The sequence below is a fragment of the Bombina bombina genome, chromosome 4 (assembly GCF_027579735.1).
Source record: "Bombina bombina isolate aBomBom1 chromosome 4, aBomBom1.pri, whole genome shotgun sequence".
NCBI lineage: Eukaryota > Metazoa > Chordata > Amphibia > Anura > Bombinatoridae > Bombina > Bombina bombina.
The window spans coordinates 630,078,752-630,105,927 of record NC_069502.1 but is presented as its reverse complement, the minus strand read 5'-3'; positions in this window follow the sequence as shown (position 1 = coordinate 630,105,927).

Genomic DNA, 27,176 nt, shown 5'->3' with positions numbered 1-27,176 from the left:
TTTAAATAGGATTCATTTATTAAAGTATAGTGTAGTGTTAGGTGTAATTGTAACTTAGGTTAGGATTTATTTTACAGGTAAATTTCTCTTTATTTTAGCTAGGTAAGCTATTAAATAGTTAATAACTATTTAATAGCTATTGTACCTAGTTAAAATAAATTGAAAGTTGCCTGTAAAATAAAAATAAATCCTAAGATAGCTACAATATAATTATTATTTATATTGTAGCTATATTAGGGTTTATTTTAAAGGTAAGTATTTAGTTTTAAATAGGATTCATTTAGCTAATAAGAGATACATTTATTTAGATGTATTTAATTAATATTTAAGTTAGGGGGGTGTTAGGGTTAGTGTTAGACTTAGGTTTAGGGGTTAATCATTTTATTACAGTGGCGGCGGTGTAGGTGGGCCAGGATAGGGGATAATAAATTTATTATAGGTGGCGACGGTGTAGGGGGGTGGCAGATTAGGGGTTAATATGTATAATGTAGCTTGCGGTGGGCTCCGGGAGCGGCGGTTTAGGGGGTAATACATTTATTTAGTTGCGGCGGTGTAGGGGGGCAGATTAGGGGTGTTTAGACTTGGAGTACATGTTAGGGTGTTAGGTGTAGACATTTCCCATAGGAATCAATGGGATGTCTGGCAGCAGCGAACCTGAACTTTTGCTATGGTCAGACTCCCATTGATTCCTATGGGATCCGCTGCCTCCAGGGTGGCGGATTGAAAACCAGGTACGCTGGGCCGGAAAAGTGCTGAGCGTACCTGCTAGTTTTCATTTTAAGTATAGTTTGCTCGTTTACTCTAGGGCGATTCTGGAAGCAATTGTAAGCTATGTATTTACGTGATTTGTGCAGCTCACTCGACTGCTGCTGATAGATTCTACTTTCCTTATTCTACTGCAGATGGTGACGTTTCCTGTGACGCTGCGGTAACTCGCGCATTAGTTCAGAAAAAACGCCATCTTACAACTGCAGTTGTCAGCACGGATTGGTAATCCGTAACGGCTGACATACAAGTAGGTTGGGAAACCATTAATATTTCTAAGTAAATTATTGGCCAAAGGGTACATATTTAATAAATGAAGTACATTAGAAAATAAGAGTTTTAAAACTATACTACGATTTTATTTGCATATCATTTCTGACTACAGTGTCCCTTTAATATATCTAATAAATATATATACTAGTTGACACATATTTCCACTCTCACAAAACGCATATTTCTTTGTAATTGCACTGATTGGTAAGCTATTCTCTCATGATCTGTGGTAGTTTATCAAATTACTATTCAGAGTTTAGCATCATAATTTATGTGGAGGGGAGCATTATAAAACTTATACAAAGTACATTTTGTAATGTTCATTATATTATCAACTATACTGAGCTAACATTATTGGAGTGAGCTTACATATACAATTAGACATTATAGACTTTTTGGATTTATCTCATTGTCATATATATTTCAATCGACATGTGTTCCCCTTTATCTCCAAAGTTAGTGTGTTTCCTTGTCACTATGATGGTTAGTAAGCTGCTCCCTTTAATTTGAAATGCTTGACTATATTAATAATTAGAGTCAACAATGTAGTTACAGGCTTACATATATAATATAGAAGATTCCATCTCTTCAAAAGTGATTATATTTCAATGTTATTTTTTTTGGTTGTAAAACTGTTCTAGTACAGTATGAAGCATTTATTTAAGAGTGTGACAATGTCAGACCATCTATACATAGATACCTCACTCCTTAAGATTTAGGATCTTAATAATATCACATGTTCTAGAGAGAGATAAACAACAATACCACGCGTATGCGATTTGGTTGTAATCTTTAAAACACATATTTGCTGTATAAAAATTCCATTTGTTAACTATTTCTCATGTTACATTATTTGAAAAATCAAATAAAAAATATTTAGTAAAAAAAACTAAAAAAAAAAAAAAAAAAACTTTGTACAAACCAGATAGACCCTCCTACTTACAGTCTACCAATCAGGAAACAGCGTGTGCAAAAAGGTTACAACAGTGCATGTGCAAATAACAGCTAGTTAGCTGATCCTACAGTGTATAAAACATCATGTATTATATACATTCGCCTATATTACGAGTTTCGCGTTAGAGGCTGTGTGGTGCTAACGAGCAGTTTATGCTCACCACTCACTTACAGACAGCGCTGGTATTACGGGTTTTTACAAACCCGGCGTTAGCTGCAAAAAAATGAGCGTATAGCAAAATTTTGCTCCACAGCTCACCTCAATACCAGCGCTGCTTACGTTAGCAGTGAGCTGGTAAAACGTGCTGGTGCACGATTTCCCCATAGGAATCAATGGGTGAGAGCCGGATGAAAAAAAAAACTAACACCTGCAAAAAAGCAGCGTAAAGCTCCTAACGCAGCCCCATTGATTATTCCTATGGGGAAAATACATTTATGTCTACACCTAACACCTTAACATGAACCCCGAGTCTAAACACCCCAAATCTTACACATATTAACCCCTAATCTGCCGCCCCCGACATCACCGACTCCGGCATTATATTATTAACCCCTAATCTGCTGTTTCGGACACCGCCGCCACCTACATTATACTTATAAACCGCTAATCTGCTGCCCCCAACATCGCCCGACACCTACATTTTATTTATTAACCCATACTCTGCCACCCCCAATGTCACCGCAACCTACCTACATTTATTAACCCCTAATCTGCCTCCCCCAACGTCGCTGCCACTATAATAAAACTATTAACCCCTAAACCTAAGTCTAACCCTAACACCCCTAACTTAAATATAATTAAAATTAATCTAAATAAAATTACTACAATTAACTAAATAATTCCTATTTAAAAACTTTGTATTTATTTTAACTAGGTAGAATAGTTATTAAATAGTTACTAACTATTTAATAACTGCTTAGTTAAAATAAAGACAAATTTACCTGTAAAATAAAACCTAATTTAAGTTACAATTACACCTAACACTACACTAAAATTAAATTAATTACCTAAACTAAATACAATTAAATAAAATTATCTAAAGTACAAAAAAACAACACTAAATTACAGAAAATAATAAAGAAATTACAAGATTTTTAAACTAATTATGCCTAATCTAATCCCCCTAACAAAATAAAAAAGCCCCCCCCAAATAAAAAAAGCCCTACCCTACACTAAATTACAAATAGCCCTTAAAAGGGCCTTTTGCGGGGCATTGCCACAAAGTAATCAGCTCTTTTACCTGAAAAAAAAATTACAATTCCCCCCAACATTAAAACCACCCACACAACCAACCCTACTCTAAAACCCACCCAATATCTCCTTAAAAAAAATAACACTAAAACCCTGAAGATCTCCTTACCGTGAGACGTCTTCACCCAAACGGGCCGAAGTCCTCAACGAACCCGGGAGAAGTTTTCATTCAAGCCGGACAAAGTGGTCCTCTTCTTTCCACTGCCGACGACTGAATGAAGGTTCCTTTAAATGACGTCATCCAAGATGGCGTCCCTTCAATTCCGATTGGCTGATAGAATTCTATCAACCAATCGGAATTAAGGTAGAAAAAAATCCTATTGGCTGATGCAATCAGCCAATAGGATTGAAGTTCAATCCTACTGGCTGATCCAATCAGCCAATAGGATTAAGATGGCATTCTATTGGCTGTTCCAATCAGCCAATAGAATGCCAGCTCAATCCTATTGGCCGATTGCATCAGTCAATAGGATTTTTTCTACCTTAATTCCGATTGGCTGATAGAATTCTATCAGCCAATCGGAATTGAAGGGATGCCATCATGGATGACGTCATTTAAAGGAACCTTCATTCAGTCGTAGGCTGTGGAAAGAAGAGGATGCTCCACGTCGGATGTCTTGAAGATGGACCCCCTCCGTGCCGGATGGATGAAGATAGAAGATGCCGTCTGGATGAAGACTTCTGCCCATCTGGAGGACCACTTCGCCCGACTTGGATGAAGACTTCTCCTGGCTTCGTTGAGGACTTCGACCCGGTTGGGTGAAGACGTCTCCCGGTAAGGTGATCTTCAGGGGGTTAGGGTTTTTTTAAGGGGGGATTGGGTGGGTTTTAGAGTAGGTTTGGTTGTGTGGGTGGTGGGTTTTAATGTTAGGGGGGAATTGTAATTTTTTTTCAGGTAAAAGAGCTGATTACTTTGGGGCAATGCCTCACAAAAAGCTCTTTTAAGGGCTATTTGTAATTTAGTGTAGGGTAGGTAATTTGTAATTAGTTTAAAAATCTTGTAATTTCTTTATTTTCTGTAATTTAGTTTTTGTTTTTTTTGTACTTTAGATAATTTTATTTAATTGTAATTAATTGTATTTAATTTAGGTAATTAATTTAATTGTAGTGTAGTGTTAGGTGTAATTGTAACTTAGGTTATGTTTTATTTTACAGGTAAATGTGTCTTTTTTTTTTTTTTTTTTTTTTAAAGATTTTTATTGAGGGTTAAAGAAACAAATACATATGTATCTTCAAAGAGAAAGTAAACAGTCATTGCACTCCATGACCATAGTGACATAGTGAGATACAAGATAATAATTGGAGCTAATACAAGATAGTGTGAAATATATTAATACAGCCCACTACATAAGTAGTACCTTTAGCATAAAACAGAATAAATCAAATTCCAACCCTCATTTTCTTTTATTTTTCTTACCTCCTTGCAGCAGGTGAGGCCACTTTTGGACCTTCAGCATAGTAAGCAGAATGGATATTAGGAGGATTATAATTATATAAGGCCACTTATGGACCTTCAGAAATTATATCAGTTATGGAGATAATATATTCACATGAGTATAACTTATACAGTATATATAAACACATCACAATTTGTACCTTATAATTAAACTTTCCTTGTACCTTTTATGGACCGAGAAAAGTTAAAGAGCTAATAAAATAGTAAGTGTATTTGCTCTCTGTAAGGAGGCTGACGAGCACATTAAGAAAGCTCTTATGCAAAATGAAGTTCCTGTTAGCATATATACAGTTTCAGAGGCATATTAAAATTAACAGTAGCGCTTCATATATTGTACATTAATGTATGGCCACTTTTGGACCTAGTGAACACTATTAAAACACAACAACTTATATTATAGTGTGTGTATATATATATATATATATATATATATATATAAATTAGCTGTCCCCAGTAAGTAACTGGTCTAATGGAATACCAAAGGAAGAGTCCCCGCATATGGTAAATAGGGGTCACTCTGAATAAGAGAGCAAGGGACTGACAGGGGAAATAGATGTAGCAGCAACATTAGGTCAATCATATGTCTTAGCAAAAATACAGCTGAATATAGATTGAGGATAGCAGTAATAAATTTCTGTAGGGACACAGAGATGGATTTATTAAGTCAACCCCTTCACTAACCAGCATGAGTCAAATATAAGGTTTGCAGATCAGACTAGAAGAAACCGCTCATAGTATAATACCATAATATAACATTATGGCGAAAGGGTAGATATTAAGCGAGGTTGCAGGGATTATAAAGGTGGATCTCCACTCTGCCTGGGTACATCATCTACTATAAAGTGGGCTCTAACAAACAAAGGTCACACCTGCGTGTATTTGATTTTGTTAAACACAGTGCATAGTTCAGATGTATCCCCGGAATTATGGCACATCTACTGAATAAACATTGTATACGTGAGTTCATCAGAAATTATATAAAAGAAAAAAGGTCCTGTTACAGGAACCTAAATAGCGTTCTATATGTGCTCTTTGCCTCATTCTAGACACTGCAGGGATTAAAATATTGTTAACAAGAGATATGGCAAGCAATGTTTTCATAGTCCGCAGAATTCACTGTAAAGTGAAATGACCAGCTTCACAAACTGTCCCAGCTCAAGTTAAATTTAGGGGTGTCTTTTTTTTTTTTTTTTGGAGGAAATATCACTCATTTATCCCACCCCAACTCTCAACTTATCCAGAGGGAAAACACTATAGTTCACCTTCAGCTCCAAAAGTTCTGTGCGTGCAGGGAAGGGTCGATGTCGCAATGCTTTCTCCCCCTGTGAGGGCATCATCGTATCGGTAAGGAATATTTGTAAAGGGCCTTGTCCCAATTGAGCGACTTGATCATTAACACAAGTGAGGTGGGAAGAGACAGCTGTGCTTGGCATCTGCCCTGTAGATTGCAGAAGTAGGGATTTTTGACATGCTGCGAGTGAAACCAGACACCCTTCACGAGCTGTTAGCCAGCCTCTATACTGAGGGCTTGCTATGGTCTCACTCTCATTGGAGCCGGTGGCGCAAACCAGCATCTCCTTCTGCGTGGACACTAAGCGCTGCAGCCGTCAATCCCCACAGGGCTGAAGATAAGTGGGTCTTGAGACATCCATCCTGGGGTAAGTCTTTAGTTCTTGCGGGATGTCACCTGAGCGGTATGTGTCCTGTATATTGGTTTCCTCTCCTGCTGATTTAGAAGCGGCTCTCGCGACTCTGCTGCCATCAGCTACCTCCCATGTATCAGGGGATTTATAAGTCCCACGATCTCCGGGCACTCTCTCATAAACATCAGTGGCATAGGTGATCGCTAATGACGGAGAATACTCAATATTCTGTGGCTTATCAGCATTGGGTGGTATAGTCATGAAAGCCTGGCGAAGTTGCTGTTCAAAACTTTCAAAATGTGTTGCAAACGTCTGTTCCAATCTCTGCTCCCACAGAGCTAAACGTTCACAAATCTGTACGGCGCTGCTTCCACATGGTTCTTCACTACGCAACATGGCTTCCTGCTATGTTGAGGAGGACTTAGACAGTTTATAGACTAGAAAAGCAGGTCTTGATGCAGTTACCAAAAAAAAAGTAATGGCCATAAAATGAAGCTCATACAGTAAAGGCTCGTTCTTTAGCACATTCAGTACAGCATATATAGCTGCATTGCCTGATACTTCAGGAATATGGAGGGGTGAGAGTAGATTCAGGCCGTTAGAAGGCCTCTGCTGCGTATCTCCTCGTTAGTGGTCTGCCAGGCTGAGGATATGAATATTTGGTGTCACACTCAGTTGTTCGGGTATTTACCTTCACTAATCCCGTAAAAGCAAACTCGGACTGGCACTTAGGGAAGCAATAAACAGCAGATTTATTGACTTCAGTGTTCAGCCGTTGTAGAAAAGGCAGCCATCATAGTCGGTGGTTAGACACGCCCCCCAGGTAAATGTGTCTTTATTTTAGCTAGGTAGTTATTAAATAGTTAATAACTATTATACCTAGTTAAAATAAATACAAAGTTGCCTGTAAAATAAAAATAAACCCTAAACTAGCTACAATGTAACTATTAGTTATATTGTAGCTAGCTTATGGTTTATTTTATTGGTAAGTATTTAGTTTTAAATAGTAATAATTTAGTTAATTGTGGTAATTTTATTTAGATTTATTTAAATTATATTTGTTAGGGTTAGGGTTAGACTTAGGTTTAGGGGTTAATAACTTTATTATAGTGGCGGCGACATTGGGAGCAGCAGATTAGGGGTTAATAAATGTAGGTAGGTGGCGGTGAGGTTAGGGCCAGCAGATTAGGGGTTAATAATATTTAAATAGTGTTTGCGATGCTGGAGTGCGGCGGTTTAGGTGTTAATATATTTATTATAGTGGCGGCGATGTCCGTTCAGCAGATTAGGGGTTAAAATATTTATTTTAGTGTTTGTGATGTGGGGGGCCTCGGTTTGGGGGTTAATAGGTAGTTTATGGGTGTTAGTGTACTTTTTAGCACTTTAGTTAAGAGTTTTATGCTACGGCGTTGTAGTGTAAAACTCTTAGCTACTGACTTTTAAATGCGGTACCAGGCTTGACAGGAAAGGGTTTACCGCTCACTTTTGGTCAGACTCGTAATACCGGTGCTATGCAAGTCCCATTGAAAATATAGGATACGCAATTGACGTAAGTGGATTTGTGGTATTTCCGAGTCTGGCCAAAAAAGTGAGCGGTACACCTGTATCTTCAAGACTCGTAATACCAGCGGGCGTTTAAAAGCAGCGTTAGGACCTCTTAAGGCTGCTTTTTAAGGCTAACGCACAACTAGTAATCTAGACCATAGAATCTAAGACAAAAATACAGTCGTTCATGAACCATGTCCCCAGAACTATGAAATCGGAAAAAAACGAAGGTATTGAGTGTAAAAAACAAAACAACCCTAACATGTATGAAATATGGCTGTAAAAGACCCAATAGGCTATCTCAGACACTCCCTCCAGTAAAATAAAAATCTGATAGGCAATCAGTGCCTCACACCTATTCAGCACAAATAAATAAAAAAATAATCAGAATGCTCAGCGTAGTAAGGAACCAAAATATCTGTCCAGAAACTCATATATACCCATCTGACATCAAGAGTATTTTTCCAATTTTTTTGCGCAAGTGCAAAGAGTTTACTTTTAACTCATAACACACACACAAACCAACACAAGCAAAAAGCTTATTTCTAGTGCAGTTAACACTCAAGCAGGAGCGTTAAATACTTCTCCACCTGTAATCTGCCCCTGAGTTTAACCCAATTCTTGAGATCATTATCTGTACCTCTCTAAATCAAAAATATGTCATGAATATAGAGTTTATACAATAGCATATTTAAATTGTCATACTCGCATGTTATGTTATTCAAAATCTTCCATACATACATTTGCACATGATGGGGCAACATTTGGACTTCATTGGCGTACCTGTAGGTTGTTGATAAAAGGAATATTCAAACTTGAAATAAATGTAGAAAAGACAAATTTCTAATATGTCTATAAGGAATTCCACAAAAGGTCCAGTATAGGGATATCTCAACAATACCTTTTTTGACAATTAATAATCCATCTTTATGGGGAAGTTTTCTATAAAGGCTAGCAACATTCATCGTAACAAGCCAATCTGTCTCTAGCAAGTTTGAAATAGAGGTGACTATCATGATCATATCTGTAGAGTCATGAATGTAGGAATGCATTAGTGATCATTGACTGTCACTGTGCTGTTTCGGGATAGTTTATAAAATTGAAAAAATAGGATATTTTACATTCAACCGCTCAATTGTGGCTCTATCTATCCATTCATCCTCCAGTCTGTAGGACCTGTTTAATCTCAGCCTGAAAAATAAGTCCCGGATCCCCATGTAATCTCTTATATACCTACTGGTCATTGAGTTGAGATATAACATCTTCCTTATAGTCACTATAATTTGTAAGAACTATTGCAACACCATTTTCAGTTGTGCAAATTATAATCTGTGGGTTGGTGGCAAGTTCTTAGGGGACAAATGATATCAAACTTTAGAGGCAAAGAGAGATTGTTTATACCTTGAAACCAATTGCATATAGGCCAATGCTAACATGAGTCTGTGTAGGGTCAACATTACTTGGCACCCTAAAGGGACTCCTCTGTGCCTCTGAAGATATAGAATAAAAAAAATATTGCAATTTTAGAGCCCTCTTAAGTTTTTGAAGGACTAAACAAACATCAAATTGATTCAGTCTCATTGTAGGAATATATGATATGCCTTTATTTAATACTTGGTGTTCCACTTCAGAGAGTTCTTGATCACCTAAATTGATCAATTTGTTCTTCTGGAGTGGAGATATTACTATTGTAGCCCCCACATTGGTTGTTGCCTTCGTCCATTTTGCAAAGTCCAGACCATGTGGTTACCCCTAAAAAAGGCTGCAATAATACAGAAGGTTAAGTGGGGTTATCTGTCAACCCAGGTGTGTCTGAATCTGAGTCAGAACTACTATCCATAGTGAGAAACTGGCATCTAGTGTCTCCTGTCTCCAGGACCTCCTAGGTTGAAAAGTAAATCTCTCTTTATAATCTTCCAACACTTGTAAATTTTTATTCTTGAATGTCGTTAGTGCATATTTGTATTCTTTAACTTGCATAGAAAGTGTAATCTGCTAATTCATACTTGTGTCCTATTCTAACAAAAAGAGTTTATCTAATCTTTTACTTTAGCTAGCAATACAATTACTTCTTGCACCACCAATTATAAAAGATACAGATACAGACAAGAAGTATAGCACAACACTATATATATATATATATATATATATATATATATATATATATATATATATATATATATATATATATATATATATATATATATATATATATATATATATATATATATATATATATATATATATATATATATATATATATGTGTGTGTGTGTGCGCAAAAGGTGGTTTTAGACAACGCTCTCAAGGGGGAAGATGGTATTGCCAAAAGCCAAAGGATTATAGCGAGATATTAGAAAAAAAACATCATAGTGTAATACTGTCAATACTTTGATATAAAGATGTGAGGTATATTGCGCTCACCTGATTAAACCTCATCAATTTGAGGTATGTAATAAGCACAAATAGGATGTATAATCCCCACTGTAGTAGATTGGTATCTACTGTTATACAAATATGAATAAGTAGAGTAAAGTTAAAAAAAAAAAAACACTTTATTTACACTGCTGAAAAGTAACTGTTGTTTAAAATGTCATTCAGAGAAGTCCAATTGGACAATATCCTAGTCTTAAAAGACTCCATGAAATAATATTCAGAAAAAAGCAATGTCAGCTTCCATAATAGTCAATAAACAATAAATGTTCAGTTGGTGCAAAAAGAGACAAGACAATTATCTTAACTGTATACTGATCAATATGTATACTCATCTGCTATGCAGAATCCTGTGCTTCAGTGTCACTTGTAGCACGTAGAAACTCCAAATGTTCTGTTGTGGGGAAAGAAAAGAACAGCTCTGATATAGAGTCCTGTGTTTCAGTGTCTCTTATTGTGGTGGAAACTTGAAGTATTCCGTAGTGGAGGAATGAAAAAACAGCTGTCGGTATAGGTCTCTGTGTGTGTGTATGTTTGCATGTCTGTGTGTAAATAACTTTATTTTATTATATTTTACATGTTTGTGATACTTTTATTCTAGCCCTAACACTTATGTCTTGTGATCGAGGGCAACACATAACTAACCACTTGTAATGAGAGTGATAATATAGAATAGAGAGTAGAGGTTGCACTATAAAAATTAGGGCCATGTTAACATTTTTTGGTAAATATATTTTACCACTGACTTGTAATACCAGGTTGTGTTGTTAGTATATACCAGGGTTATAATACAATGTATTTATTATTATTCTTTAAAATAATTCCTAATTAAAATGTATATACGAAACAATTGAAATTAATATGTATTCCTAAATTATTTAGATTAGTTAAAATTTATATACATATTGCAATATATTTATGTAGAGACCAGATTATGAATCAAATTATACATGCTTATGCTGTTCTAATATTCTTTACAAAGTTCATAAAATATATACCTTTAAAACTAGTTTTTCTCACAATGAATCACATTAAAATACCACAATAAAATACCAGAGGTTGTATATATTATTAATGCAAGCGGCCAATGTATAGGCCAATATGTCTGACCTGAAATATCCTCTTATTTAGCTACAATAAGACAAATTCTAAAATATATATATATAGCTGCAAATCACTTAATACACACCAAAGAGATTTACTTACAATAATAAGCCTGGCTTAGAGATATGAAATACAAAATACCTTTATCTAACAAATTAATTACTTGCACTAAATATGATTAGTTTTAGATTACACGGGATTATGAACATAATCTTAAAATACAAAGTGCCCTTTTAAATTTGCCAGTTTCAATTAAATTGTAGCAGCAATTAATGTATTTGCTTTAAAATATTAAATTATATTCACTGCCATACACTACAACATAACCAAATGATTATTCAGTTTCCAGAATTTCTTGTGTGTCATCTAAAAAGGATTGATCCACTATGTGCAAAGGTACAGGCCTCAAAATTGTTAATCTTCCTTTGTTCAATAAAGTGTCCCAAAATGTCAGAGAATATACTTGGCACAAAGCCTGTGTATTTTGCTCTCCAAAATGTATGCTTCTTTGAGTCTGTGTGTCCCTTGTCTACTGTGTGTGGGTGCTTATCAAATATATAGCCCCTCCTTCTTTTCTTTTCTAATCATTCCCACAAGATTTTGATAGCCCCTTAACCGAGCTTGTCCCTGATTGGTTATTTTGGAGACGCCTCCCTAATTGACTTATTTTGATTTGCATATGTTTATTCAGTCAACTCGTTTGGCTGGCATACCAGTTTTAATCCATGAGGGGGCAGCAGATAACCTGAAATGCAGTCTCATTATCAATACTGCTACATCTTAATATCTCACCTTAATGTTTATTCAATATACTATAATTTCCAGTATTAACAAACCACATGTTCCATGTGTATTGGATTATTGTCATACTATTTACCCTGAGTATTTCAAGATTAAACATGAATATACTCCACTTATAATATCTTAAAAATGTGCTTAAAATTCATATCTTCTATGAAAAGATTTAAAAGGACTATAATATCTTCATCATGGACTCCATTACTTTCTCAGTTATCATCTTAATATCACATATATACCTTGAGATCAGCAATCAGATGTAATTTCACATAATTATATCTATACTGGACTATTATTCCATATTAATTTAAATATTGCATATCTGTATATCTCTTGCTGAGTGTACCACTACAGTATACTCCTGGAAAAATCAAGAAGATGTTATTTACAGCACCAATTGGATTTACACTTATTAGATTTAAAGGTATATTATGCGTTAGACACATCTCCCAGGTTCGTATATGTATATGTATATGTATATATATATATATATATATATATATATATAATTTGAGTATTTGAAATAAATTTGAAAATTCTAGACAAATCATTTATATGACTTTCTACGTATAAATTAATTTATCAAAGAACTATGTAGATAATTTGTTATCAAAAGTACATAGGTTAAGATTAGTGATGTCGCGAATAGTTCGCCGGCGAATAGTTTGCGGTGAACAAGCATGTTCGCATTCGCTGCGAAGGGCGAACATATGCGATGTTCGGTCCGCCCCCTATTCGTCATCATTGAGTAAACTTTGACCCTATACCTCACAGACAGCAGACACATTCCAGCCAATCAGCAGCATACCCTCCATCCCAGACCCTCCCACCTCCTGGACAGCATCCATTTTAGATTAATTCGGAAGCTGCATTCTTATTGAGAGGAGGGACAGTGACCCTGCTGCTGATTTAATAGGGAAATCGATAGCTAGGCGAGTGTATTCAGTGTCCACTACAGTCCTGAAGGACTCATCTGATCTCTGCTGTAAGGACAGCACCCCAAATAGCCCTTTTTAGGGCTAGAACATCAGTCTGCTTTTTTTTTCCCTGTGTAATCTAATTGCAGTTGCCTGCATGCCAGCATGTGTCAGGCTCACAGTGTATACTGTGCCCACTTGCCCAGTGCCACCACTCATATCTGGTGTAACAGTAGTGTACATTTAAAAAACACTTTTTTGACTGTGAAATAATAGCAGTCAGTTTCCTTTACACATGTGCCTGCCAGGGCACAGTGTCACACCAGTGCAACTCATATCTGGTGTAACAGTAGTGTACATTAACCCCTTAATGACCACAGCACTTTTCCATTTTCTGTCCATTTGGGACCAGGGCTATTTTTACATTTCTGCGGTGTTTGTGTTTAGCTGTAATTTTCCTCTTACTCGTTTACTGTACCCACACATATTATTATATACCGTTTTTCTCGCCATTAAATGTACTTTCTAAAGATACCATTATTTTCATCATATCCTATAATTTACTATAAAAAAAATTATAAAATATGAGGAAAAAATGGAAAAAAACGAATTTTTTCTAAATTTGACCACTAAAATCTGTTACTCATCTACAACCACCAAAAAACATCCATGCCAAATAGTTTCTAAATTTTGTCCTGAGTTTAGAAATACCCAATTTTTACATATTCTTTGCTTTTTTTTCCAAGTTATAGGGCCATAAATACAAGTAGCACTTTGCTATTTCCAAACCATTTTTTTTTTCAAAAATAGCTCTAGTTACATTGGAACACTGATATCTGTCAGGAATCCCTGAATAGCCATTGACATGTGTATATTTTTATTTTTAGAAGACATCCCAAAGTATTGATCTAGGCCCATTTTGGTATATTTCATGCCACCATTTCACCACCAAATGCGATCAAATAAAAAAAATTGTTCACTTTTTCTCAAATGTTTTCACAAACTTTAGGTTTCTCACTGAAATTATTTACAAATAGCTTGTGAAATTATGGCATAAATGGTTGTACATTTTTCTCTGGGATCCCCTTTGTTCAGAAATAGCAGACATATATGGCTTTGATGTTGCTTTTTGATAATTAGAAGGCCGCTAAATGCCACTGCGCACCACATGTGTATTATGTCCAGCATTGAAGGGGTTAATTAGGGAGCATGTAGGGAGCTTTTTGGGGTAATTTTAGCTTTAGTGTAGTAGACAACCCAAAGTATTGATATAGGCCCATCTTGGTATATTTCATGCCACCATTTCACCGCCAAATGCGATCAAATAAAAAAAAAATAGTCAACTTTTTCACAAACTTTAGGTTTCTCACTGAAATTATTTACAAACAGCTTGTGCAATTATGGCACAAATGCTTGTAAATGCTTCTCTTGGATCCCTTTTTGTTCAGAAATAGCAGACATATATGGCTTTGGCATTGCTTTTTGGTAGTTAGAAGGCCACTAAATGCAACTGCGCACAACACATGAATTATGCCCAGCAGTGAAGGGGTTAATTAGGTAGCTTGTAGGGAGCTTGCAGGGTTAATTTTAGCTTTAGTGTAGAGATCAGCTTCCCACCTGACACATCAGACCCCCTGATCCCTCCCATAGAGCTCTCTTCCCTCCCCCACCCCACAATTGTCCCTGCCATCTTAAGTACTGGCAGAAAGTCTGCCAGTACTAAAATAAAAGGTATCCTTTTTTTAATATATATATATATATATATATATATATATATATATATATATATATATATATATATATATATATATATTTATTTTTAGCATATTTACATATGCTGTTGTGTAGGATCCACCCTTAGCCCCCAACCTCCCTGATCCCCCTCTGCCTTATTGGGGGCCATATTGGGTACTGGCAGCTGTCTGCCAGTACCCAGTTTGCAAATAAAATGGGTTTTTCTTTATTTTTATTTAATTTTTCTGCAGTGTAGCTTTCCCCCACTCGCTCCCAGATCACTTAGATTTCCAAGTACTAAATATTTTGCACCCCTTTGTCTCACTTATAAAAACATTTTTTTCTGTAGTGTAGCGATTCCCACCCGCTCCCTCCCCGTGCACGCGCCCGCCTGCCTCCTCCCGTGCATGCGCTCATCCCCAGCGATCCCACCCCCCTCTATGACAAGGACCACATCGATGGCCGCCCACCCGCCTCCCACTTCAGCTCCCACCCACCAACGAATGTGGCCATCGATGCCCGGTGCAGAGAGGGCCACAGAGTGGCTCTCTCTGCACTAGAGGGGTAACATTTTTTATTGCAGGATGCCTCGATATTGAGGCATCCTGCAATAACCGAAAAGCAGCTGGAAGCAATCAGGATCGCTTCCAGCTGATTTCCAAACCGAGGACGTACGCCATATGTCCTCAGGCGTTAACTGTATTTTTTCTGAGGACGTATGGTGTACGTCCTCGGTCATTAAGGGGTTAAAAAAAACTAGAAATTTGACTGTGAAATAATAGCAGTCAGTTTCCTTCACACGTGTGCATTTCAGGGCCCGCCAGGGCACAGTGTCACACCAGTGCAACTCATATATGGTGTAACAGTAGTGTACATTAAAAAAAAAACTAGAAATTTGACTGTGAAATAATAGCAGTCAGTTTCCTTCACACGTGTGCATTTCAGGGACTGCCAGGGCACAGTGTCACACCAGTGGAACTCATATCTGGTGTAACAGTAGTGTACATTTAAAAAAAAAAATACAATTAAAAAAAAATACAATTTTGACTGTAATAGATTGAATAGCAGTTAGTTGTCTGCAAGCGTGTGTGTCAGGCCTACAGCGTCTACTCTGCCAACTTCTGCAAGTGCACAGTGCCACTCATATCTGTCACAGTAGCTTGCATGCATAGTACCACTAATCGAAAAAAAATGACAGGCAGAGGCAGGCCACCCCGCAGGGGCCGTCGTGGTCGTGGTGCTGTGATTCCCTTTGGCCCTAGAATAATGCCCAGTGTTCAGAGGCCACGTACCCTGAACTCAAAAAGTTCTGAGGACATAGTTGACTGGCTAACACAGGACACCCGATCTTCTACAGCTTCCGCTCGGAACCTTGACGCACCATCCTCCTCCAGCTTAGCTTCGGGCACCTCTCAAGTTATCACTCTCCCGCCTGCCACCAACACTAGAACCACAGCCGCTTCACTTGATCTGTCAGAGGAGTTATTTACACATCAGTTGGAAGAAATGAGTGATGCGCAACCATTATTGCCAGAGGATGGAAATAACAGGGATATGTCTCAGTCAGGCAGCATTACACATGGACGTACTTGTGATGATGATGATGTTGTACCCGCTGCTGCTTCCTTTGCTGAGTTGTCAGATTCAAGTGAAGCGGTTGATGATGACGATGCGTTCGTGGATGTCATGTGGGTGCCCGCTAGAAGAGAAGAAGAACAGGGGGAAAGTTCAAATGGGGAGACAGAGAGGAGGTGGAGACGAGTTGGAAGCAGGGGGAGGTCGTCGCAAGGAGCTAGTGGCACAGTCAGACAGCATGCATCGGCACTCGGGGTCAGCCAGACAGCACACCAATCAACGCATGCTGTTGCCACCACCAGAATGCCGTCATTGCAGAGCTCAGGTCCAACCTTGTGCAAATGGGGAGTTTGCGGTTGTGCAAATGGACTGTTTGCGGTGCGTTAAACGGGGAGTTTGGTCTGTCACTCTGAAGCGGGCGTAACGCTTACACTACCTGATTGATACAACATCATATCTGATGTTTTAAAGCATGTTATTCCAAACAATTTAGGAATGGTAGGTGATTTATGCCCTTTATGGATTAAAACCAGACTCTGCATCAACTATGTAATTTTCCATGTGAGTTTTGCCATGGATCCCCCTCCGGCATGCCACAGTCCAGGTGTTAGTCCTCTTGAAACAACTTTTCCATCACTATTGTGGCCAGAAAGAGTCCCTGTGGGTTTTAAAATTCACCTGCCTATTAAAGTCTATGGCGGTTCGGCCGGTTCGCGGAAGTTCGCGTTCACCGTTCGCGAACTGAAAATTTTAGGTTTGCGACATCACTAGTTAAGATATTTTGAAATCTAGGTTTTTAAGCTTTCAACTTCCCATATGTCTGTAGGTAAACTTGAGTTCAGATTCTTTGTGTATCTGAGGTTCAGGGGTAATTAACAGGCCTGTGCTAATTACTATACCTTCAGAATTTTGTTTGGATATCTGACTTATGTAGAGAATTTTGTCTCCAACATCCCAGGATGCATCCAGGCTTGGTTAATTATCAGGCCCATGTATAGACCCCATGTGGAGTTATGAGCTTAAAAGGCTAAACTAATTTAGAGATTTTAATATGAGAAGACTATACAACAATAATTCATTAGACATTACCTCTCTTCTGAGACCATGATCAAAGGCTCTTGAGATGTGACATTGTCTCTTATAGTCTGGGACCAATGTTTTCTTTTCTTTTTAGAAGTCCTGTCTATTTCTTTTGTTCTGCAAGTCTGTAGTTGAGACAAAAGGCAGGGGTTGACATCACCCATTCCAGCGTTTGTTCACAATGCAGCTAAATCTATTCATAGTAGATTTTAGCTAAATTAGATATTAAATCATGTGATATCCAATGCCACTCAGCCTGACGTGACAGTGTGCTATACTTATAGAGTAGGCTCACAATATGGATATCACACTCTAAGCTATCAATAGTGCTTCACCTGCCATCTAGGCCATTATTAATAACAAACATCATGTGACCACTGATCATATTTTTATAATCTATATAAAATAAGTATCAACGCTGAGGCAAGAGCAGTGCAATACCAATACAAGACAATACCATTGTTATAGAGCACTTCAAAATATTAATGTATTTCCAAACTGATACACAGGGCAAGATTTCACATCAAATGTGTCTAATTAAAATCAAGTAATACAAGTGAAATATTAAGAAATAGCTTGCAAGATAGCAATACATATAAATTAAATAATTAATAAACAATGGCCATCACATTACATGGATATTTTGCCAAAACAGCAGTGGTTAGTGAGGATAGATTTGTTTGTAAACAGATTCAAATAAGATAACTCATATCAAAGTGGTTGTGTAAGAGCAGGTGGCAGTGCTGCACAGGCATCCCCTGCAGTGTTACATTCCAGCAGCCAGTGTTGCTTTGGAGGCCTCAAAGATGTGGAAAAAGGTTCCCTGTGTGATAACCTTGTCTGAATGGACCTTAATAAATAGGCATTACATTAAAGTAGTGTACCACAAATTGATGTAAATTCGGCCCTAATTGGCTACCAAAATGTTTCACATTTCCTTTATTAACTGGAAATATGTTTTTCATACTTTTATCTCTTTTTAGATAAACTTCTGTACACAGTTTTCCCCAATTTGTTGTGTTTTCTGGGGTGAACAATCAACTCCAAAAATGCTTGAATGAATGATCAATTTGAAAACATAAATGCACACAAGACATCAGGGGCGCTATCCGATATACATCGTAGTTTGCGGCGCAAGCGAGGGAACCCCCGCCGCCCGTAGTTTCAGCTCGCAACTTGAGCTATCCAATATACCCCGCCGGCAATTGCTAAAGTGCCGTAAGTCGGATTAACCAGCGATGTCCAGAAATCTGCGTAAGTACAAATTTCTGGAGTCGCCAGTGACTTACGGCACTTTAGAAACTGCCGGCGCCTACAAAACCTGACTAAGTTATAAAATCTCCCGTGCTGTCTAACACGCCTCCCAAACATAGCCCGACACGTATACCCCTCTATCCGCTATCCCCCTTCACTCTCCTAATAATAAATGTATTAACCCCTAAACCACCGCTCCCAGACCCTGCCGCACCTAATAAAGTTATTAACCCCTAAACCGCCGCTCCCGGACCCCTTACACCGCTGCCACCTACATGAACTACCCCCTAATGTGAGCCATTTACACCGCCGCCACCTACATTAAATACCCCCTAATGTGATCCCTTTAAACCGCCACCACCTACATGAACTACCCCCTAATGTGAGCTCCTACCCTGCCGCCAGCTATATTAAAATTATTAACCCCTAATCTAATTCCACTATACCGCCTCCACCTATATTAAATTAATTAACCCCTAAAATACTAAACTATCCCTACCACTAAACCTAAGTCTAACCCTACAAATAGCCCTGAAAAGGGTTTTTTGCGTGGCATTAACCCAAAGTAAACAGCTCTATTGCCAGCCCTTAAAAGGGCTTTTTGCGGGCTTTGCCCCAAAGTAATCAGCTCTTTTGCCTATAATCTAAATCCCTCTATACTGCCGCCACCTATAATAAATGTATTACCCCCTAATCTAATCCCCCTACACCGCCGCCACCTATATTAACTATATAACCCCCTAATCTAATCCCCCTACACTGCCGACACCTATATTAACTATATTAACCCTAATTATATTAGGGTTAATATAGTTAATATAGTTATTATATTATATATATATATATATTAACTATATTAACCCTAATTATATTAGGGTAATATAGTTAATATAGTTATTATATTATATATATTTAACTATATTAACCCTAATTATATTAGGGTTAATATAGTTAATGCATATATAATATAATAACTATACTAACTATATTAACCCTATCTAACTCTAACTCCCCTAACTAAATTCTTATTAAAATAAATCTAATATTATTAATTACAATATTCCTATTTAAATCTAAATATTTACCTATAAAATAAACCCTAAGATAGCTACAATATAATTAATAATTACATTGTAGCTATTTTAGGGTTTATATTTATTTTAAAGGTAACTTGGTATTTATTTTAACTAGGTACAATAGCTATTAAATAGTTAATAACTATTTAATAGCTACCTTGTTAAAATAATTACCAATTACCTGTAAAATAAATCCTAACCTAAGTTACAAATACACCTACACTATCAATAAATTAAATAAACTACAAATATCTAAACTAAAATACAATTAAATACACTAAACTAAATTACAAAAAATAAAAAAAGATTACAAGAATTTTAATCTAATTACACATATTCTAAGCCCCCTAATAAAATAATAAAGCCCCCCAAAATAAAAAAATGCCCTACCCTATTCTAAATTAAAAATTAACCAGCTGTGGGCTTTTTGCGGGCCATGCCCCAAGATAATCAGCTCTTTTGCTTGTAAAAAAAAACACAATACCACCCCCAACATTAAAACCCACTACCCACATACCCCTACTCTAAACCCATTCAAACCCCCTTAAAAAACCTAACACTAAGCCCCAGAAGATCTCCCTACCTTGAGTCATCTTCACCCAGCCGAGCCGAACTCTTCATCCAATCTGGCGATGTCTTCCATCCCAGCAATGTCTTCATCCAAGTGGCAAAGAAGAGGTCCTCCATCGTGGCAAAGTTTTCCTCCAAGCGGCATCTTCAATCTTCTCTCTTCCGACGTCCGATGCGAAATATCCAGCTGGCCCAACAACCGAAAGACGAATGAAGTTTCCTTTAAATGACGTCATCCAAGATGGCATCCCTCGAATTCCGATTGGCTGATAGGATTCTATCAGCCAATCGGAATTAAGGTAAGAAAATCTGATTGGCTGATTCAATCAGCCAATCAGATTCAAGTTCAATCCGATTGGCTGATCAAATCAGCCAATCAGATTGAGCTCGCATTCTATTGGCTGTTTCAATCACCCAATAGAATGCAAGCTCAATCTGATTGGCTGATTGGATCAGCCAATCGGATTGAACTTGAATCTGATTGGCTGATTGAATCAGCCAATCAGATTTTCTTACCTTAATTCCGATTGGCTGATAGAATCCTATCAGCCAATCGGAATTTGAGGGACGCCATCTTGGATGACGTCATTTAAAGGAAACTTCATTCGTCTTTCAGTCGTCGGGCCAGTTGGATGTTCCGCGTCGGAGGTCGGAAGAAAGAAGATTGAAGATGCCGCTTGGAGGAAAACTGTGCCCCGATGGAGGACCTATTCTTTGCCACTTGAATGAAGACATCGCCGGGATGGAAGACTTCTTCTTTGCCGCTTGGATGAAGACATCGCCCCGATGGAAGACTTCTTTTTTGCCGCTTGGATGAAGACATCGCCCGGATTGGAGGAAGAGTGCGGCCCGGCTGGGTGAAGATGACTCAAGGTAGGGAGATCTTCTGGGGCTTAGTGTTAGGTTTTTTAAGAGGGTTTGGGTGGGTTTAGAGTAGGGGTATGTGGGTGGTGGGTTGTAATGTTGGTGGGTGGTATCAGGCAAAAGAGCTGATTACTTTGGGGCATGCCCCGCAAAAAGCCCTTTTAAGGGCTGGTAAAATAGCTGGTTAATTTTTAATTTAGAATAGGGTAGGGCATTTTTTTATTTTGGGGGGCTTTATTATTTTATTAGGGGGCTTAGAATATGTGTAATTAGATTAAAATTCTTGTAATCTTTTTATTTTTTGTATTTTAGTGGGGTTTTTTATAATTTAGGTTAGTGTATTTAAAATTGTTTAGATATTTGGAGTTTATTTAATTTATTGATAGTGTAGGTGTATTTGTAACTTAGGTTAGGATTTATTTTACAGGTAAATTGGTAATTATTTTAACAAGGTAGCTATTAAATAGTTATTAAATATTTAATAGCTATTGTACCTAGTTAAAATAAATACCAAGTTACCTGTAAAATAAATATAAACCCTAAAATAGCTACAATGTAATTATTAATTATATTGTAGCTATGTTAGGGTTTATTTTATAGGTAAGCATTTAGATTTAAATAGGAATATTTTAATTAATAACATTAATATTAATTAGATTTATTTTAATAAGAATTTAGTTAGGGGTGTTAGAGTTATATAGGGTTATAATACTTTATATATATATATATATATATATATATAATATATTAACTATATTAACCCTAATATAATTAGGGTTAATATAGTTAAAATATATAATATAATAACTATATTAACTATATTAACCCTAATATAATTAGGGTTAATATAGTTACTATAGGTGGCAGCGGTGTAAGGGGATTAGATTAGGGGTTAATGTATTTAATATAGGTGGCGGCGGTGTAGGGGATTAGATTAGGGGTTAATGTATTTAATATAGGTGGCGGCGGTGTAGGGGGATTTAGATTAGAGGCAAAATAGCTGATTACTTTGTGGCAATGCCCCGCAAAAAGACCTTTTAAGGGCTGGCAATAGAGCTGTTTACTTTGGTGGCAATGCCACGCAAAAAGCCCTTTTCAGGGCTATTTGTAAAGTTAGACTTAGGTTTAGTGGTAGGGATATTTTAGTATTTTAGGGTTTAATTAATTTAATATAGGTGGTGGCGGTGTAGGCCGATTAGATTAGTGGTTAATAGGTTTAATATAACTGGCGGCGGTGTAGGGGGATTAGATTAGGGGTTAATGCATTTAATATAGCTGGCTCCAGTGTAGGGGGATTAAATTAGGGGTTAATAATTTTAATATAGCTGGCGGCGTGGTAGGAGCTCACATTAGGGGGTAGGTAATGTAGATGGCGGCGGTGTAGGGGCTTACATTAGGGGGTTATACATTTAATGTAGGTGGCGGCGGGGTCCTTGGAGTGGTGGTTTAAGGGTTAAATACTTTATTAGGGATTGCGGCGGGGGATTGCGGTTGACAGGAAGATAGACATTGCGCATGCGTTAGGTGTTAGGTTTTATTTAGCAGATAGTTTAGGGAGTTACGGGGCTCCAATAGACAGCATAAGGCTTACTACGCCTGCAATTTGTGGCGAGGTGAAAATGGAGTAGGATTTCTCCATTTTCGCCACGTAAGTCCTTACGCTGTATATTGGATACCAAACTGCACTGGTTTGGTATACCTGTCTATGGGCCAAAAAACTACGGCCGAAGGCAGAAATATACGAGCGTAACTTCTATGTTACGCCGTATATGTGATACCAAACCAGCGCAAAATTTGGCGTCGCCGGCTTTTGCGGGCGATGCTGCATATCGGATCAGGGCCCAGATTACCATTTAATTTTGAGCCAATGAGTGTTTACAAATGTGGCTATTGTAAATACCTTCCACTTTTTTTTACTGCAATCAAACATATTTTCTTAGATAAATGTGCAAATGAGCAAAATATAATTAGAGGAACTGTCAGCTATATGCATGCATTGCTTAGCAACAGTGGGCAAATCCTAAAAAAAACTAGGATTTTTCTTTCAGCCTTTACCTGAAGTGAGATAAACATAAGATTAGCAGTGTTAGCAGATTTTTAGATTGTGTTTGCAAGGGTTGGATAGGGTTAAGTGGAAGTTTTATAAACATTGTTATAACTATAAAAAATCATATTCAAAGGTATCTCCATTGCACTCCCCTTTAACACTCATAGTAGTATACAAATATTCATTTCTTTATAACCAATTTCTGTTTATCCTTAATGTCTCTGTTTCAAAACCTCTATTTCAACTGAAATATACCTCCCCATTTCCTACATCTTTCCCAATTTAAATTTACATTCCTTTATTTTTTATTTCATACTATAAACACAGAGACTCACAGACAGACAGACAGATATGCAGATAGACAGATGGATAGATAGATATACAGTATATCTCAAAAACATACACTCTCTTTGATTTGTAAAGTGGAATAAATTGCTTATTCCCTTTACATAGTTCAATAGCCTAGAAAGTGCAGATGGATTGCTTCATATTTTATTAAACTACAAATCCTTTTAACCATGGCCATTGTTTAAATACATAAACACACACATAGAAGCAGGCAAATCCAGTCAAGGGAGAAAAGGGCAGTATCTGCCTAGGGGATACAAAGAAGAATGAGTATCATCGACAAATAAGGAAATGCAATACTATAGTTCCAATACAGATATTGATATAAGTAAAGAGTCACAGAATCAAATAAAGTCCTGATGTGATTAAAATCCTCAAATCAAGTGCAAAGTGCATACACAATGGTGAAGGCAAAGATAAACCACACAGTAGTTGTAAAACTCTGTCTGCTTCGGTGATGCTGCTCTCAGATTGAAGGGAGATGTTTGGATCAAACTCCCAGGGGAAGCTGAGAATACAAAAGAAACAAACAGAGCGCAACAGGTACTCTAAGCGTAGTAGTTTAATAAATCACTGTGATAAGCGCAAGATAAAAACACACTTACAATGGGTAAATAAACATATGCATAACATTAACGCCCCACCGGATAACTCCTTGGTGGTTCCGTTGCCGGTGTACTAAAAGAAGTTGTCTACCATAGGAATGTGTGTACCACGTCACTCCCTGTGACCCGTTGTTATTAAATGAGTTTGCTTAAACAGCTGTTTGGAGGAGGTTGGGCCTCTTGTGCATGCGCAGTGACCTCCACAATCCTCCAGCAGCTGATTCACGTGACATAGGTCACGCATTCCTACAACTTCTTTTAGAACACTGAAATACAAAAAAAAGACACCGTCGCAGCCCGACTCAAGAGTAATAATTTTTATTATGTAAGCGCACACATAGATGGTCACAAGACAAAGGAGTTTAAATGGCACATCAATATCGCTGTGTTGCACCCAGAGAGCAGATAATATCCAGAGAGCCTTGGTACTTGGAGAATTCACCTCCTCAGTCAAAGGCCTCTATTTATTAATGTCTGTCAGACCTGATCCGACAGTGAGGATCAGGTCTGACAGACATTGCTGAATACGGCGAACAATACGCTCGCCGTATTCAGCATTGCACCAGCAGCTCACAAGAGCTGCTGGTGCATCGCCGCCCCATGCAGACTCGCGGCCAATGGGCCGCCAGCTGGGGGGTGTCAATCAACCCGATCGTACTCAATTAAGTTGATTTCCGGTGATGTCTGTCCACCTGCTCAGAGCAGGCGGACAGGTTATGGAGCAGCAGTCTTTGTGACTGCTGCTTCATAACTGCTGTTATGAAGCTTGATACATATGCCCCAAAGTGTTTACCGAGTCTGGGTATAGCAGCTGTAGCCATTCAATGGAAAAGCACCGGGCTGATGCAGAAACACTGTGTGATGATTAAAAAGTTCTCTACGCGAGTTTCGTCTGAAGACAGTCAGACTTTTTCAAGAGATTCAATAATAGTATATGACCACAGAGCTCCTAACCGGCTTATAAAAGGGGCATGGTGTCAATTTCCTGTTGATGTTAGCCAATGAGAGTGTTTAAAAACGATTTCATACATAGCAATATAGTACACTTATAATGTGACAAGTTACACAATAATGACACAATTGATGTTTAATATGGATACATAAAATCCTGATAATGCATTTGAAAAATTAAAAATACATTAATGTGCTAGTCCAGCTAGCACATTAGTTAAAAACATATCATTATATATAAGTTCATTTCTAAAATGCATAACTGTAAACAGAAAGCTGTCATCGAATAAACAACTAATTAGAATATATTAGTGATTTGATAAAGGTGATAACACAACTAAATACTATTAGTGATGCACATGATGACATAAATCCTATTGTGGATTGTAATAACAGGTACTGGAAAATTAATTGAAAATAGTAGTATAGAAATCTGATGGTAATGGGACTATGAATCTAAAGAGAGGAGTCCTCCTAATGTCTTTATGGAAATAATAGTAATACTCAAACAATATAGGTATCATAAGTTAGAAACATATAAGAGTGTAATTTTGATTATAATTTTAAGAGAACTAATGTTGTCAACTCAGGTTACATAAAGGCCTGTAAGTCTAATTCAATATTTTGGCCTTGTGGATGCATGGTGCCTAATGTATAGATCCAATAGGATTCTCTGCATCTTAAATGGATTAGCCTGTTTGAATACTTATTGTTAGGAATCCAGTCTATAACTTTAATCATCAGATCATTGGGGTTCATAAGATGACATTTGCCGAAATGCTCAGGGACACTGTGTGTTCTAAGACCTGCCTTGATGTTATTGACATGTTCATTAAATCTTGTTCGTATATTTCTTTTTGTTCTACCTATGTAGATCAAATTACAACTGCAGCTTAAACAGTAAACCACATAAGTTGTGCTGCAGTTGCATCTATATTTCATCTTGAATTCTTTTGTATGATTGTGATTGTAGAAGGTGCCCCCTGTATGTAGAGAGCTACACATTCCACATTTTTTAACCTCACATTTGTATGTGCCTGGTTTTTGTGTAAGCCATGTAATAACATTCTTATCTTCTAAGGTTTTGTTGGTGCTAACACATTTTTGAAATCTTTGTTTTTCTTAAAGGTTACTATTGTTTTCTCGTCCAACATTTCCCCTAAAATGGGATCAGCTTTAAGAATTCCCCAATGTTTATTTATTTTATTTTTTTGGATATCCTTACTCCCTTGACTGAAAGTGGTGATAAATCTGGTATTATTACTATTATTAGAGTTTTTAACTCCTTTGTCTTGTAACTTGCCATCTATGTGTGTGTGCTCTTACATAATAATAATTATTACTCTTGAGTCGGGCTGCGCCTGCCTCTTTTTTTTTTTTTGTATTTCAGCTGTATCTTGTTTTGGGTGTCTTTTGGAGAATACACATCCACTTTCCACGGCAGTAGCCTGCAACTAAAGTGAATATCACCTATCCCATCCTAGGGAATAAGAGTGTGGCTTTTTCTAACTCTCCTTTACCATACGGTAAAACCGGCTTGGGTCCTTTCAGACCAACGATACACCTTGGATTAACTGGGCACCTGAATCCGGTACTGTTTCCTTTTAGAACACTGGCTTAGTAGTCTGCTCCTGGTATGTCAGAACACCCTAAACAACAATCTCCAAGAGACGCTCACTGTTTCCAGGGAGGAGGTTGGCAGTGCTCTGCAGCAGTTACATCTGTGCATACAGGAAACCACACTACGATTGCTGAAAAGGACCACAATACCCAACGCGTTTTATCTGGTCCCTGCCTAGACTTTTTCAAGAGTGTCTTGCAGGGGGGTTACTTTGTTTTTAGTATAGGTGTTGTTGTTTTTTTGTTTTTTATTAAATAATTTTTATTACAACTTAGAGCTTACATAGGCAAATTGTACAGTAATGGTATTCAT